This window comes from Strix aluco, chromosome 27 (assembly GCF_031877795.1).
Source record: "Strix aluco isolate bStrAlu1 chromosome 27, bStrAlu1.hap1, whole genome shotgun sequence".
Taxonomy (NCBI): Eukaryota; Metazoa; Chordata; class Aves; order Strigiformes; family Strigidae; genus Strix; species Strix aluco.
In genome coordinates, this window is record NC_133957.1 from 4034794 (window position 1) to 4052605 (window position 17812).

Here is a 17812-nt window from a genome sequence, read left to right on the forward strand (position 1 = left end):
ACATTTCGTCTAAGCTACATCTTTCACTAGTGACTAGTAAGCCCATATATTTCATTAAGGAGTTGCAATTACTGTCAGCATTTTCTCTTAAAAGAGTTGGCAACTGCAGTGTGATTAAGGACAGAGATAGTGTATTTTGTCCTATTGCAGTAGCAAGCATTACCCATACATTCCGCTTTGGCTGTTTTGGAATCCAGGGGTTAGTCAGTCCAGCTGTTAGGATGGTGCTGGCAGTGATAAGGCAGGTCGCATCCATCTCGCTGGGATCCACTGCGGGCTGCTGCTCAGCAATACGGTTCCCGTTTTGCACTTTTGGTTAGCACAGTTTCTTTATCAATGTTCATTCCAAATTCTTCTTCACTGTTTACTGCTCCCAAGGCTTACCACCAGCTAATTCAACAAGGTCACTAGTGCTGTTATGTTCCAAAGACAGGCCAGACATCGATCCAGCATTGTTAAGGCCCACGTCTCCCCCTTTTTTTCTACTAACAACACAGTCCATATTGCTCTATCAATCAGGCATTGCACACATTGTAAAATACGTGGTATACATATAATAATACATAAGAATATTCTTACAGCTATCAAAGTTGATTTTAAGATAGACTTAAGCCAGCCACTTTTTCCCCATCCCCCTAAAAACTCATCAAGCCAGCTATCTTGAACCTGTAACTTGGAAATGTGTTCCTTCAAAAGTTGTATACTCTCTCTTCCTCCAACATGTCCCAAACTCACAGCAAATGGTCAGTCAAAGAGACCGCAAACTGTCGACACAGGGGCATCCACAGCACCCACAGCTGGCTCCTGACTGTCCACCAAAAGCTGCCTCTCACGCCTCAGGTGTGGTTGCACACACCTTGCTGGTAACCATCGGGAACCGTGACCTGTGGAGACACAAGCATAACCTCTTCCCCAGGTTATTAAAGGATCTGGTCCTTCCCAGTTACCACTCTCCAGGTTTTTTGCTAACCCTTGAGCCTTGTCCTGGACTTCTTGTTGATCTGGTATCTGCGACGAGAAGTGATGCAATATTGGTGGCACCTGTGAGACAGGGGAAATGTTTAAAAAGTTCATGACATATAATGCCTTATTTAGCCTTTCGTGAGGTGTAGATTGATACCCTCCATCTCCCCCTTTTTGTTGTTGCAATAGACGCCTTAGCGTGCCATGCGTACGCTCCACAATGGCCTGTCCGGTTGGTGAGTGGGGAATGCTGGGCAGATGCTTGACTCCCCACGGTATGGCAGGACGCAGACACTGCTCCAGAAAAGGTATCAACAGACACAGGTACATATTTTAATGTTCCAAATGCAGCAAAGTGAGTGACGTCAGATTGCCATAATTCTAGAGGTGAGTCCCCGAGGGTTGACACCACTGGCTGTTGAAGAGAGGGAGTCCTTCTGGCATTCAGGGCAAGTCGCAATGATGTCTTTAGCCTGACGCCTTGATAAAGAAAACTCGTTTTGTATTGCCCTGGCATTTTGGTGGAAAAATGCATGTGAAAGCCGTGCTTGCTCGAAGACATTTGTATTAGCCACTGTAACATGTGCATAGTAACCGGAACAATGATACACACAGGTTCCTGACCAGCAAGGAACAGTAGGCGCTGCCTACCTTTCATGGTCAGTTTGGCAAACATTTCTGGACGAGTAGTGACCGTCTTGTGCATTTGGTGTGACAAAAAAATCCATTCAATAATAACAGGAGGGTCACTAAGTGTTTCATCCCACTGAAACAGCAGAGCATATGGGTGCCCTGGAGGGTTAAATAGTATCAGTTGATACGGATGGCCAGGCGCACATCATGATGCTTGTCTTTCTGAGATGGTGTTAGCCACATGATGGAGCTCTTGTTTCGTTTTCTCTGTAAGTACTCTGGGTGATGTCAGTGAAGGATCTCCTCGCAAAATATCAAACAAGCTATGCAGATCATCATTAGTTAGGCCCAACAATGGCCATATCCAATTTATGGCTCCCAACAGTTTCTGTAAATCATTTAAAGTCTTAACATCAGTTTTAAGTTTAACCTGTTGCAGGACAATGGTCTGTTCACAAATTCTCCACCCCAGGTACTGCCACGGTGATGATCGCTGTACCTTTTCAGGCGCTGTTTGCAACCCCACTTGAGATACTGAGTCTTTGGTTAAAGCAAGAGCCTTTCCCATGATCTCCTGTGTTTCTGCTGCTATAAGAATGTCATCCATATAATGATATATAACAGACTGGGGGACCTGCGTTCTAACAGGGCTCAAAGCCATTGCAACAAACCACTGACACATCGTGGGACTGTTTTTCATGCCTTGGGGCAAAACAACCCAGTGGTACCATCTTGCAGGTTCACTAACATTAATACTGGGAACAGAGAAGGCAAATTTAGGTGCATCATCCGGAAGCAAGGGAATGGTAAAATACCAATCCTTTAGATCAATTATTACAAGATGCCAGTTTTGGAGAATCATTTCTGGGGAGGGCATTCCTGGCTGTAATGTACCCATATCCTCCATGGCATCATTAATGCGTCAGAGATCATGTAAACATTGCCATTTACCACTTTTCTTTAAAATAACAAACACTGGGGAATTCCAAGGACTGGTGGTAGGTACGATATGTCCTGTACTTAACTGTTCATGAACTAAATCATTAAGGTGGCATAAATTTTCCATTGGCAAGGGCCACTGATCCACCCACACAGGTGATTCTGTTTTCCAGGTTAGTTTCAGGGTGGGTTTAGGGGTGGGTTGCGCTGCAGTGGCCCTTAAAACAAATTTGATCCAATTTGAGTTCCCCATTGAGCCGTACAGTCACAACCCCATAATGTAATAGGGGTTTCCAATATAAATGGATGAATATTTGCTACCCAGTTTTCTGGGCCCCTTACATGAATGAGATCTTTGCTTTGAAACATTACAGCATGACCACCAACCCTGAAAAGCGCTTGAGTTACCTGAGCTAACGGCCAGTGCTGTGGCCATCTGCTCGCAGATATAGCCCCAAGCCTAAACGCTAACCATAACCCCTAAGCCTAACCCCTAAGCCTAAACACTAACCCTAAACCTAACCCCTAATTCCTAACCCTAAACCCTAACCTCAATCCCTAACACCAACCACTAACCCTCATCCTAACCCCTAATCCCTAACGCAAACACCTATCCTCTAACCCCTAAAACATAACCCATTACCATAACCCCTAACCCTTAAATCTAAGACCTAACCCTAAGCCCAAACCCTAAACCCTAAGCCCTAAACACACAGCCCCACATACAAGCTAAGGCTCATTCAACCCACTCAACTACTGCACAAACTGCCACTCCCAGCAAGCCAGAGTCCACCCTCCAGCACCTGCCAAACACAAGGGAAATAACTGTGGCGGCTGTCTACAGCTACTTGTCCAGAGATGGACCGTAAGGCATCTTGGGCAGATCAATGTGTTACTACACAACTACAAGTCTGTTCTCCCCTTGAAACAAACAGCTTCACTCAACAGTCAGAATTGAGTAGAACTGTTAAGCAGGTATTCTTTTTCACAGCGCTGAGCAGCACTGGGGATCGCTCCACCATAAGTGCTGCACTCATAAAACTCTGACTAATATACACAAAAAGCATACATATGCATTAGATTTCTTAGAAAAGGCAGTCTTATGCTAATGGATTCTTCGAATTCATTTACATAGTCTGAGCATGCATAGTAAAAATAGAGTGAGGGTCTTCTCCCCTCCTTAGGGGTCGACATAGACTCTCTCACACTGTCCGTTAGTGAACTTCAGGTTTCTAGTGTCCATGGATGGCCATAGAGTTACTTCATCCATCCTTCAGCTCCTGTTTGTTCCAGCTTTCAGCACTTATCTCAATACTGGCATCTTCTTAGGCCCTTGTTTTCTTTAGTTTCTTGCTATTAGGGATGTACTCAGGGAGTTTTTCAGACTGTCCAAGGTCTGTCTTTACTAGGCAAGGAGTTAAGGGTTTCAAAACATCTTACAAGTGGGTAATGAGTAGACAGGGTAGTTAGGAAAAAGTATAAATGAAAATATATACATTACAGTAAAATACAGAAAAAATACAGGAAAAATAGTAAAATACCAGTGATGTCTATCGTTAAAACTAAATGTCTTATATTACAGGTCCCTGTACATTAGCAGTTTCAAGTATACTTGTAGCAGCTTCCCTTCACCCTTGTCTTTACTATGGCTAAACTCCTGGGCAGGACAGGTCCAACCCTGACACAGACACACACCGAATGCAGACACCACAAGGGAAGTGACTGTCAGACACAAGAGGACCACAAGCGAGAAAAACGACAACCGTAGGGAAGATGCTGCCAGCAGAGAAGCCCTACAGCACCATGATGGCACAGATGCATTGAAGCAGCCCCGAAATGAGAGGTGACCGCTACAGCCTGTGAGACAAAGTTACCATTGAAACCAGACTGATGGATATGTGAGAAGCTGGGCTTTAAGACTTCAGATGTGGGGATGAAACCCCAGAAGACTACCACATGCCAAAACAACTCTCAAAAGCACAGCTGCAGGTGCCATCTACCTTGCCACTGTGGGAGACAACTGCTCAAGAACATCCTCAATGCAACATGCACCAGATGGATCCATGCTTCAGGTTATAATTGCAAGACAAGAAGGGCTCAGCAGGTGCTATGCTGATGAGGCGATGTACTCGAGACTCTTGGGCTACTGAGATGCCTGCTGATCACAAAGAGCTACAGAGAGATCAAGACCTGAGGATGGCATGGTATAAGATGCAGAATGCAGAAGACACAAACTACACAATGACACAGACACAGGCTGGAACTGCCCTGCCCAGCACACGGTACTCTGGTGCTAAAGTAACTCTCTCCCTTTATGAACACAAAGGGCACTGTTCCCAGACAGTCCTCTCCCCTATGCCAACATGAAAAGGCCTCCCTGCAATTCCCAATCCTGTCCCTTCCTCCCAGATCCTTCCCAGCCCTGGACCCTCAACTTCACTTTCAGAGGGCCAGGGGCCAGAGTCATCTTGCACAACAACCACGTGGGCTAACTGGGATGTTCCCAAGTCACCGGGTTCCTCTGCAACATCTGCAGAACACCCACAAAGAGTGCGAGCGGCCACCATCATGTTGGCCAATGCCAACCTCTTCCACGACACCCCCTTCAGACGCACCGCTCGCCTCCTCGTTCGAGTCAGACGCTGTGGTCATCATCGCTTGTGGTACCTAACATACCAAGACATACAAAATCACCATTGTGCTTCTGACAAGTCACCTGCCACTGCTCCTCCTCGCTACCGCCCCAGCTCACCTCAAATGCTCATCCGACTCCAAAGGCTGCCTGCACAGTAAACAGGATACACTAAGCTCATAATAAATATAACTCTAGTAATTTAGCCCCATGCTTTAACAGTTACTTCTGCTAAGCAGGCAAATCATTAATACAAAAGTATAACCAATAAAGAGGGATTTATTCTTTAGGTTTCTTTTTCCCTTGACAAAACAACCCAAATTTATCTGACCAACAGTAACTCCACTGCTTTGTTTTCTACTTTTCTATTTAATGTATTTTTCTACTTTTTTGGAAAGTACAGGGATTAACCTCTAACTCTTCCATATATTCCTTTGAAAATTCTATCCATAACCTAAGACTACTTAAAAGCTAGAGAGTCACCTGCTTACAGGGTTTTTAATAACAATATAGGGCTTGATTTAAGGAGTTTCACGGCCTTCTCAAATCTAGATAAAGCAGTAAGCTCTCACTTAAAGTAAGATCAACAGAACAAGCATGGTATGAGAAGTAGTCCATACGGATTAAAAAATACAAGGGCAATCCACTCAAGGGAGATGGGAGGGACACAGGACAAGAACAGAGCAGTCAGTAGTAACTAGACAGACAGAGGTACAGCAAAAAGTATGAAGCAGAAACTAGTCTGGGAAAGCTAAGGATTTGAAAAAGGTCCATAAACCTCCCAGTGAATGTCTTTAAACTATATATGGTGGCACATCTTTTGTTATCCCAACTTTTATAAGGAGGAAAAGGAATCACATGTTGCAAAGGTAGAAGAGGTTGAAATCAGGCACAAAAAAGGGTCTTAACTCCTGGCCAAAAGGCTGAAGGCTTATGGGACAGAGTTACAGAAGAAAATAAACCCAAGGAAAGACAAGCACTCAGGTAACTAAGGCATATAAAGAGAAGGCCATAAAATTATCTGCTTATGATTAACATCCAAGAGACAGATAAAGTTAGCAAAGGATCAACTTCAAAGATGGAGACTTTAGTTGGGAAACATGAAGGCACACAGGTCTACTTATTCTTAAGGAGTCACTGAGACACTGGGAAAGGATAAACTTCAAAAAAAAGGGACTGAAAATAGAGTTCAAGGTGACAACAGCTGCTGACATACAGCACAGAGAAAAACAGTTGTGAGGAGAAAAAATGAAAGCAGCGACACAAATTTCTATCATGCAGGGTTCACTTATATCTGTATTTGTTTCAGAGGCATAGGAAAGTTTACGTTTCACACCCAAACCAAAGAATAAAGGGTACAAATACACTTTTACAACTACATTTAAGCGATTAAAATGTAATTTGGCTGTTTTATTAGCACTCAAGTACTGTGCAATGATTATGTAAGAAGACAGATGAACAAAGTCAACTTCCCTGACTTCAGAAGAGACAGGTTCCTAATTCAAATATCTCCTTTGAGGCTGAATCTCAATGACTTATCACAGAATCGTCTAGGTTGGAAAAGACCTTGAAGATCATCCAGTCCAACCATTAACCCAACATTAACAGTTCTCAACTCCACCACACCCCTCAGCACTATGTCGACCCTACTCTTAAACACCTCCAGGGATGGGGACTCCACCACTGCCCTGGGCAGCCCATTCCTGGGGTCTCCCAAGGTGCCAAACTGGGCTCCAGCCTGGAAGCTGCCTACAGGAGGGGATCTTGCACTTGTCTCAAGGCTAAAATCACTCCATCAGCTTCATGAGCTGTTGGCAGCAGCACCCGAGGAGGTCAGACATCCCTTGGCTGTGCTTTCCTGCTGCTCTGGGGGCTGTGAGCTCCTCGCTGCTCCTGTGACAGTGCCTAGAAAACAGGACAGAGCTGCCCGAGGGGACGAGCTCCCCTCCCTGGGGGCAGCTCCCCTGGCATTGCTCCAGCGGCTCTCCTCGAGCACTCCGAGAGCCGTCCCCACACAGCCTCGCCCCGGCCATGAGGTCACAGTGGGGCCGTGACATCAGAGCAGGACTGTGAGGTCACAGACCCCCGCGGTGACACGCTGGGTATAATTACTGACCGCTCAGCCACCAGCCCCCACTGCAGCAGCAGCAGCAGCAGCATTGTGCGAGCGCAGGAAGCCATGGCCCTCGCCCGCCACCTCCTCCTCCTCCTCCTGGTGGCCCTGCACACCAGGGCTGCCCAGGCTGCTCCGTGGCGAACGCGGGGAGCAGGTAAGCGAGTGGCCACTGGTGCAGCTTTTCATGGGCCAGCGGGCTCTTCTCCCTGAGAAGCGTGGATGGTGGCTTTTTCCCTCCCCCCTTCAGAGAGGGCTTTGTCTCTGGCTGCGAGAGCTCTCCCAGTAAGAAAGCCCCCAGGAACCGTATGTTGGTCCATCTGCTCCTCAAGGGGCATTGGACATGGCCCGGAAGGAGTGTTTGGAGAGCTGCCGAGTGCCAGCCAACAGCTCACCAGGCCCCTCTGTGGCTTTGACAGCCTCCACCTTTGTCTGGCCCCCACGTGGTTACCTGAGCCCCCTCCCATGCCTGCAGTTCCCTAAGGCAGAAGTGCATGCCCTAAGGCATGCAGTGGCAATGATTCTCATCTCTGCTTGCTTCTAGATGAGGCTGGGGGCAGTGGTTATCCAGCTTCTCTGCTGGATCTTGGTTTGGAGTCCTTGGGGCATCCTGGAGGTAAGTTCTCAATGTCCCTTTCCTTGAAAGGGTAAACGCTGACAAGGTGCCAAGAGCTTATTCAGGTGCAATTTCCCTTCAGATCCTCTCACAGTCGATGGCTTCCCAATGTCTTCATCTGTTCCTGTCCTGGACCCTGAGAGCAGTCCCAGAGGTAAGTCAGTGGGAGGAGGGAGCGTCTACCTTTTTGTCTTCTTTCCTGTGAAATGCAAGTTGCTCCTCCTGTGGCCGATGTGCAGCCGGGCAGAAGAGCGGAGAGGGAAGGGGTTGGGCTCAGTGATGTGCCCCAGGGCGCTTTCCCTTGCAAAGCTGTTTTTGCTGGCCCCTGGGAGCCTGAGCTGTTCCTGGTGTTGACTGCCACACCAGCGGGCTTGTTGGGGCTGAGTTCAGAGCTGGTGTGAGCTCCAGGGAGCCCTTTCTCCCGGCAGCTCCACGCACAGTTCGTTCGTCCCAGCACGGTGCCACTGCAGGCGCGTGGTAACACTTTGCACCGTGCTCCTGAGGGGAAGGGAGAGGGGAGTGCCGCGGAGGAAGCCCGTCCTTGGCTTGCACTCGCTGCCACTCCGCTCCGAGGAAGTACCTTGAGCCGGTGTCACAGGAGCTGATCTGTCATGCGCTTCTTTGCAGCCGTGCCCGTAGGCGAAGGTGACGCAGCTTCCCGGCCGGGTCCCAGGACCGAGCCTGCAGGAGATGGCGTGGGTATGTCCTGGCTTTTTTTTCCTCCCTGTGACAGCTGCCAGCTCAAAGCCCAAAGGTCAGCCAGCCGGGCGCCTCTGCGGGTGTGAGGTGGGAGACCTGCCCGTGGGTGCCCTCTCCTTGCGTGGTCCCCTTGCCGCTTTGGCGGTTGGGTTCTGCTGATGTAGATCAGAGGAGATGACGGGAGCTTCTCTGGGTGTTTGGTTACAGATGTGCCCGCAGGGAGGGCTTTCCCAGCTCCTCCGCTGCATCCGGCGCCAGAGTCCGGCTGGCGTCGCAGGGGTGAGCAGTCTGTCTCTGCTGCCCTCACGGGCTGTGTGCTGCTGTTCTGTAATTTATTCACGGGAAATTGAGCCCAATACTTTCTGTTAAGGTCCTCCAACAGCAAAGAACCCTGCTGAAGGAGGGAAAAAGTCCCCGGAGCCCTCGGACATCCTGAAGCAAACCCTGGAGCAACTGGAGAGAGGACACGGTGGGTGTATTTCTTTCACTCAGCCTTAGCCATGAGACAGCTGGAGCTTTTAGATCCACGTCTGGAGACACTGTGGCCTGGGACAGTGGGAAGGGGTCGAGCAGAGCCTCGCAGCAGCGATGCCGGGCTTCACGCCTTGCGGGCGCTGGCGAGCCCCAGAGCTGGTGCAGAGCCTCTGCTGCCAATTGTGGCTCAAGCCAAGTCCCAAGGGCAGCTGCTGCCCCCGTTGTACCGTGACGGCTCAGCGCTGGTTTGTGCAGATGTCAGCAGGCAGATTTTTCTAAACCTGATCGATGCCTTTGAGCAGCGTGGCCTCCTGAAGGCGTCATCTCCCTGACGGGGAGTGTCTCCATCTGACCCAACTGTCCCGCTTGCTTCCTCAAGGGACAGACCAAGAGGCTGTGCAGGAGGCAGCGTTTCCAGAAGGAAGCAGTGGCTCCCTGCCAGCTTCTGCCACAGAAACGGAGACGACGCGAGCCCCCAGCACGCCAGGTAATTGCTGCCCTGCGGTCAGCCGGCGTCACCCATCGGGACTGCCCTGACTGCCAGACTGGGCAGGGGCTTCGAGGGAACCTCCCTGTCCCCCTGCATCCTCTGTGCCTCAGCCACAAGGAGGCTTTACCTGTCGTCTCTGCTTTTTGGCAGTGATCTCAAAGCCTGGAGAAGACCACCACCGTGGCAGAGCAGACTCAGGTACTGAGCATTCCTGCTGGGGTCCCTAAGTGGGAGATGCGTCCCGAAACCTGGGAGTGGCCGCGGGCAGTGCCCATGCTGGGGAAAAGGCCGAAGGGGAGAGCAAGGCTCAAGTGTCTCTTGAGAAGGCCTGACTCCGTCCCCTCAGGGGTGGGAGCTGACCCAGGGGCAGGGATGGGTGGCTCTGCCTGCTGCAGGGATGGTTTTTGTCCGTGTCCCTCGAAGCAGCAACTGGCCAGGCAGCTGCGCTCCCCCGCTGTGCTCTCCTCCTGGCTGCTGGAGTTTTGTTTGGATGGACAACATGTCCCAAAGGGTGGGAGGGTGCTGCAAGCTTACTGGTGGTGCGCCGGAGGGACTAAAATCCTGAATTGCTCCACAGATGATGTTGGGGAGAGAAGACCAACAGTTTCCCTTCCCCAGAGCACCACAAGGTTCTTCTGTCCCCAAGATCTGCAGATGTACTGCGTGCTCAGCGCAGTGGCAGCGGCAGTTTCTGTAGCAGTTGCGCTGCTGCTGTGCTGTACCTGGGTGCAGCGGCGGTGCAGGAGGAAAAAGTGAGTTGATTCCCCCCGCCCCACTGGTCCTTGGATGGCTGTTCGTGGGCCGCGCTGGGGAGGAGAGTCCCCGTGTGCCACCTGCAGTCGAGGGCCTCAGCGGCCTCCTCTCTCCACAGTCACGCCTCGGCAGCCTCTGGACACTGGCTCGAAACCGGCAGCTGCCCCTCGCACCTGCACAGCTGCCCCGGCAGTCTCAAGAGCGGGGCCCAATGCCCGCAGCTGCTGGAGACATTTGGATACCCAGCGTGCCCGCCCACCCCACCCTCCCCACCTCCCCCACCCCCCCCCCCCGCCCCCCAGCCCACGCCCCCCTGCCATAACGGTGCACCTCCTCCGCAGCAGCTCCCGGCCCCCACGCCCGCCGCCCCCACTGGTCTGGCCTTCTGACAGGAACTGAAGGCAGCCCCGCCAGGGCAGGGCTTGGGCTGCGGCAGCAGGATTTGAGAAGCTTTATGCTCTTGTTCGCATTACCTTGTTGGGTTGTCTGAACAAGGGTTTTAGCTTTTGGTGAATGAAATATTGCACCTGGCAGAAGAACTGATGCTCCGTTTCTTCGGGAGGCTGAAGTCCCATTGACTTTCATCGCTGTCTGGCCAGCATAAGACCTGGAAAACCATTTAATGGAGCCATTTAGTACTGAAAATGGCCCGATACATGTATGAAAAGATTGTTTAAATGGTGGAGCTGATTAGAGCATCAAATTAGTCAACGGCAAATCTTCCTCCCTCCCTCCCTCCTGTCCATGACTCGCCAGTAGCATGTTTGACATAGTGGAGTGGCGCTCGGAAGATCTCGCGATGTACGGAAGGAATAGCTGTAGCCCTCCCTTGTTACGAGGTGAGGTGATGGATAGGCTTGTAATGTTAAGGGCACACCCACGAAGGAGGTACTTAGTGAATGTATATAGGTAAGATACACAGTTTAATAAACGGACAGTTTGTATCCATCATATTGGTGTTTGTACTGATGTCCCGGTGAAGGTCTTAACCTCCCGCAGCATTAGTCTGCGATCTGAGCGCCACTAACACGTGGAGAGGCAGGTTTAAAGAGGCAGGCTAACTGCGGCGATGCAGTATTAGTCTCTGCGACCTGAGCGCCACTGACACGTGGAGAGGCAGGTTTAATGAGGCAGAGCTAACTGCAACAATAGTTCTTTTCATTGTGGAAAAAAAAGCAAATGTGTTGCATGTTCTCATCATCATCAGAATGAGCTGCTTAATAAAAATAACAAAAGACTATGTAAATGTAAAGGTTCCACATCAGAACTGCCAGACTTTGCTAACATGAACTCAGTTGCTTTAATACAACCCAATCCCCTACTTTATAATTCCAGCAACCCATCTACAGCAAATATTGCCCTCAATAACCGCTCTCCAGTTAAAGTGACAGGCCCAGAACCTGACATGATAGATGTATGTGCTTAACTTTACACACTGCAAGTAGTTCTGCTGAAGTGCAGCAGGACTCAAAACAGCTCATGAAACCTTTTCAGAACCAGAGGCATCGAGGTCAGAGACAAAACATCTATTACATCGTGTAGTCCAGGACCCCTCTCTGCTCTTCCCCACCCCTGCTTTTTTTTTTTTTCGCTGCACTTTGGTGATTTGTGAGCTGGCACAGACTGTCTTTGTCCTTTACCTTTGCCCAACACCTCGCCCCAGTGCCAGGACCCCAGTGCCAGATGGGGTCTGCTCAGTGCTCTCTGCAGGGCAGCTGCTGAATAAACCCCTGCAAAACACTGTAAGGAGCAACAGCACATGCAAGCTGACCAAAAAAAAAGAATATACAGGAATAACTTCAGTTTCCACTCATGATGCCTGATCAGAACATAATTAATTCAGCGAAATAAATTTATTTGGCAAGTGTTGTCATATTTAAACCCAGCTTAATATAAGGGTGCATATTCCACTGCTTGCAATACATTTAAAATTTGCACTTACCATTAACAAAATGTATAAAAATCTGACACTTACATAAGCTCTACATATTTAAAGGAACCTATATTTAAATGTACATACACTCTATAGTTCAAATTCATCGTCTGAAAAATTCCACAGCTTTATCTGAAAGGCAAGAGACACTTATTTTCAAGATCTGTGATGAATGAGATCCAGACACAGGACTGTTTCACAAAGTATCATCCATGCCAGAATCTTCATCCACAGAAAAATTCCAAGAACAATTATGAGGATCTAAATATCAAAGACCTAGTTCTGCTGTATTCCAAGCAAAAGAGGAATTTATAAATGCATGGATAAATCACTTTAAAAGTACATGTCAGAGGACATTAAAAGGCAGGCACCTAAAATAATTTCTAGAATATTACTAAATGAGTACTTTTTGGATTATCTTTTCAGTGTCTAATATAACATCACTGTGATTTAGGGCTAAAGGATCCCAATGTGTTTACTCATTTTAACATTGAATTTAATCATCAGAATTTAATTCCTCTAGACAATCTGACTCTGCAAAAGGGTGAAATTCAAAGCAGACATGCAAACCACAGCAAACACTGCAGAATGTCACTGAAAAACTTTTTAAAACTCATCTAGTCTCTTTTCTCTCTCTATCCCCACCTACTTTGAACTACTCCGATACTCCCAACCAGACAGGACAAAAATTCTTGGCATCAAAGGTTATGCCACTGTTAAAATTTGGCTCTAGGTATGAAGTTGTCCAGAACAACCTTTCTGACAGCTCTTGCCAAGAGAGGCAGCTCACAAGTCCTCTTCCTGGTCTGTCCACCTTTGTTTCCTAAATACCTTCAGGTGGTGGGATCCCTACACCCGCTGCCTGTGGGTTGTGGTTCAAGTCTGAGCGTTTCCAACAGGCAGTCCTACCACTGCTGGTCTCCAAAGGAACGGGACCTGAGAGCAGGGGGAAAGCTGAGCTCCACCAGACGACATCTGAAAACACCGACGACAGCTGAACTGCTGAACTTTTAGGAACTTGGGTGACCTTCTGCCATCAATGGCATCTACTCCACAGCAGGGCAAATGAAGCGGTGATGAACCCTGTTTACAGCCACTAATGAGAGAAAACTTTGGTCTTTTTGAACCCAAGACAAAACCTGACCGTGCAGGGGGTGAATGAGCATGTGCGGTGTATCTGCTGCTTTCCAAGGCACAGAGCTGCTGCCGTGGGGTTTTCTGCCAGACACCTCGATCCCAACGCTGATCAGCCGTCCCTCACCACAGCAAGGGAAGCGAAACACCCAGTGGAAAAACCAGATAGCCCAGAGCCCCGGAGACCCTCCTCAATTTGGCTCTTGTACACAGGGGTCCCCGGAGGTACTGAGGGATAACTGAAACGACTCTCATCGGCGTCCTAAGCAGAATGGCCCAGCTCGTGGGTATTTCTGTGCTAAAAACCCACAACTGAACTTTGACATACCTATAACCATTTTTGTTAACAGTGATGAGAACAGATCTTGATTAGAAGACAGCAAAAATTACAGTGCTGAGGCCATTAGCCAGTGGCTCCGCGATGGTGTCTGCTTCAAGGACAGAAACATATGGTAAGACTGAGGTGAACCACAGCACTCCTCTATCTAATCATTAAAGTGCTTTACAACAGCACTATGCTTGAAAACAACATTCTACAACTTCAGGAGTGAATACATTTATAAAAAACACTGCTTGTAAACAACAAGATTATTCACTTGCTGTGTCAGTTTTTGTCACACGTGGCACAGGGGGTTTCATTCCTGTGCTGCACCCACCCAGTCTGTTCGCCAGCAGCAGGGCATCCCCCGGGAAATGCAGGAGATGTAGGCCAGGACCGTGGCCAAGAGAATTACACATTGCCTTGACTCAAAGAGGGACCAAAACCACATTTTGTTACACAGAAAATAGATCACCAAAAGGAAACGAAGCCGCTTTGATGAGAGCATGAAGGGCAAGAGCCTTTTAACCGAGAGGGCCAGCCCTGGGCTTCGGGGGCGGCACCTTGGCCTTGTACAGCTCAACCGTTACACGGGGCTGACCTGGGCGACCTGCCCGTTGGTGTTGGGGGGGAGATTTTATTGGTTGTTTTTTTTAAATTTTGTGAACACATGCAGAACCTACTGAAAACACCCATTTAAGGTTCTTTTCATCACAGATTTAACTTGTGTTTGCTGCACTCAAGTTAACTTCCCTTGCATTAGCTGCACTTACACGGGAGCAGATACAGCACTAAATATTATTTAAACTGCACAGGCTGCATTAGCAGCTGGGGAGCTGCGCTAGCCCAGGCTGTGAGCAACATCCCCAGAGAGAGGAGCCAGCTCCAGTCCCAAAACACAAATAACTGTCTGCATGTGCAGATAGGCCTGAGAGGTGTAACTAGAGGTAAACCTGCAATGAAATCAGCAAAAATCACCTCCTGCCTGGTCTGACACAGAAGAGTTTGATGCAGTCCTATAGCAAGTTTTAAAGACAAACCTAATTGCTCTCCTAATAAAATGAACACAAACCAATTTACATTTATCATTACTTATATAATCAGGGCTTCCAGCTGTATAAAAGTGATCAAGCTCCATATATTTCCATACACAGACAATTATTAGCTACACATCCTTGACATTCCCTTTTTCCAATTGCCAATGTGTTCTAAGCTCCCCCTGTTTTTACCAGAAGCTTTAAGGCTACAAATCTCAGGCAGCTGTCAGTCAAAATATGTTTCCCATCTGGCTGCTTTCAGCCAAACTCAGGCCTCAAAAGACCTTTGCACTAAAATGATTCTCAAAACAACAGAAAAGCTGTTCAGCATACAAGAATTCACTGCAATTACCAAAACAGAAATTAGTAAAGCTATCATATATTTGTAAGTGAAACAGTGCTTGCTGGCAGCATTCAGCAGGGAAAATGCATAGATGCTTTCTGACTAAAGCACAGAAATGCTTCCTAGGAAGTGAAAAATGTGCCAGTTTACCTTCCAGATACAGACCCCACCAGTGGTGTTTACTGGGGTTCATACCTCTGGACTACAACATTCATTCACCTTTAGACAACTCTACTATTTTTACTCTTTTTTTAAGTTCCATGAAGTTCTTTGCATCTCTATTATTAATATAACAATACCAGATATTCCACAGAGAAGGGGTATTTGGGATAGCTTGTATTTAAGGGGAGCAGAAACTAGTATGACTATTCATCACGGAGCGGGCTGCTGAAAACCAGTGAGACATGTGGCAGATAAAAACAGTTTTTATACAACACACACCAGCATTGACACTGCACAGGAACTGACTGATGAACACTTCCAGACTATCCTGTATCCTCGTGGCTAGAACACCACCTGATCAAGGCTGAATTCACTCTTAGACACCTCAGTGATTCACAGCGACTTAACAGAGCCAGTTCCGAAACTTAACCCAGCAAACTGCCTCTTCCCAATCTGCAGGTATGTGATGCACAAGGTACCGGAGAAAAAGCAGCTCTTGGAGGAGATGCAGTTATCTGATTCACGAGGGACGACTTCCCAACTTCCCGACATGGAACCCTTTAATTCAGTCAGTGTGCTGGCGTGGAAGGCCACACATCCATACTGCAACTCTCACCTTTCACATTCCTGCTTTGCATATGCACTTGGTCTGTACAAACAACATTTCCATGAGCAGACAGAATGAACATGAATTTGCAGACGTGAAACAAGCAGCACTGAAATGAAAAGGCTAACAATGATTATTTGTGCTACCTCTTCCTCTATAACCAAGAATTTCTATAAAATGAGGCTACCTAGCCTTTCTCTTTGCAAATCCAAGAAAACATCTTAATTGCTAGTTCAGACAGTTCACTATTTCTTAAATTACTGTCAGTGTTTGAACAGTTGTTAATAACCATCATTATTTTCATACTGCAGTGTACTCAATTTTCAATTTACACTAACATATGAGATTACAACCTTGATGTATGTTTGCTACACTCAACATTATTCAACGAGATTTAGCAGCAGAGTGATTGCTACACTGCTTGCTGGCCTGTAAGAGAACAGCTGTCTAGAAATGCTGTATACAAACAGATTAATTCACAAAACACCCAGCGAGGTGGCCTGATGTATCAGTCCAGTAGGAGACTCATCTTACGGCTGTTCCATTCTGACCATTATTTAAGATATCACAGAACTCAAATTCCATGAGTGGCATAACATGCACAAATGGATACAGGAAAAACTGATCTATATGAAATAGCCTGCTGTTGTGACTAAGTCACAAGGATCCTTTGCATACGGAGTGGGGCAGTGAGACTGACTCTGTCATGTAAAATTTAGCAGAAGTTATCTCCTGGTGCAGCACTGCAGGAAATGTACTGTAACTTCATTACTGATCAAGTCTGTCTGTACAGCCATGCAGGGAGCCTCAGGACCTACAGACAGCATGCTGGAACTGCTACTGACACACAGCTTCTGTGAGAAAGCAACAATTCTGGAGAGTTTTTAAATAGCATTAAATCAAGCTTCACTTTTCGTCCTTGTCTTACGGCCTAGCAAACTGCACATTCAGAAAAATGTCATCTTTCTTTAGACAGTTTTTTCCACAGCATATCTTTCTTTGAACTAGTTTTTCTAGTCAACCAGCAAAGAAATACACTTCAAATTTTTATTAACTGAATGAAACTAGACTCTAGAACACTTAGTAACTTTCTGGATTTTTATGACAGTTTAGGGAAAATTGCACCTAGCAGCAGACACAGCTGATGAAGCATCAGGAGCTACACAGGGTTGTATTCACAGTCACAGATACAGGACTTGGCAGTTTTCAAATTACTTTATCAGCATATAGTCTTGTATCTAATCACAATGAACAGTGGGAAACTTTGATGGACCACAGAACGTCTACAGCTCTATCCCTCCCATTTTGCTTCAATATCCAACTCCCTAAAGAGTAACTGAACGCAGGCTAGAGAAAACACAAAAGACTTCTCTTGCCTTGTCATCTAGCCACTGCACACTGTACTTATTCTTCTGTCACAATAAGAGTTTTTACTGCTTTGTTTGTAAAAACTGTGCTTAATTCTGGATTGGGTAAGACGTGCATCTATTCTATAGATCAGTGAAAGAGCTAACACTCCAGGTGTTTCCAACTTGCTAATAACGTAACTCTTAACTGGGAACTCTTAAAGCTTTCTAACACTACCAGCAGTAAATAGAAATCACAAGGAAAGTTGGCCTGAGAGATACACTGGTCTGTTTATCTGTGTCTATTATTTATTTGAGTTACAGTGAAGAGTTATTTTGCTGTCTTACTACTTGATGTGTTTAAAAGTCAGTAAACATAAAAGGAGAAATAGGAGGGAATCACCTAGGAAGCAAACCCTGTGTGATTTTTCCCTCCAGAGATGAAAATACAGCTGTGTTTTACTATGGCTTCCATTTTAAGACTGCATCTTTGTGACACCATGCTTACATCTAGGAACAGTAACAGAAGAGAGAGACAGAAGAGTAGCATCATTTACAGAGCTGATGATACTGCATACTAGAAAGAAGGAAAGCCCAAGTTTGGCTTTTCTCCTCAAAA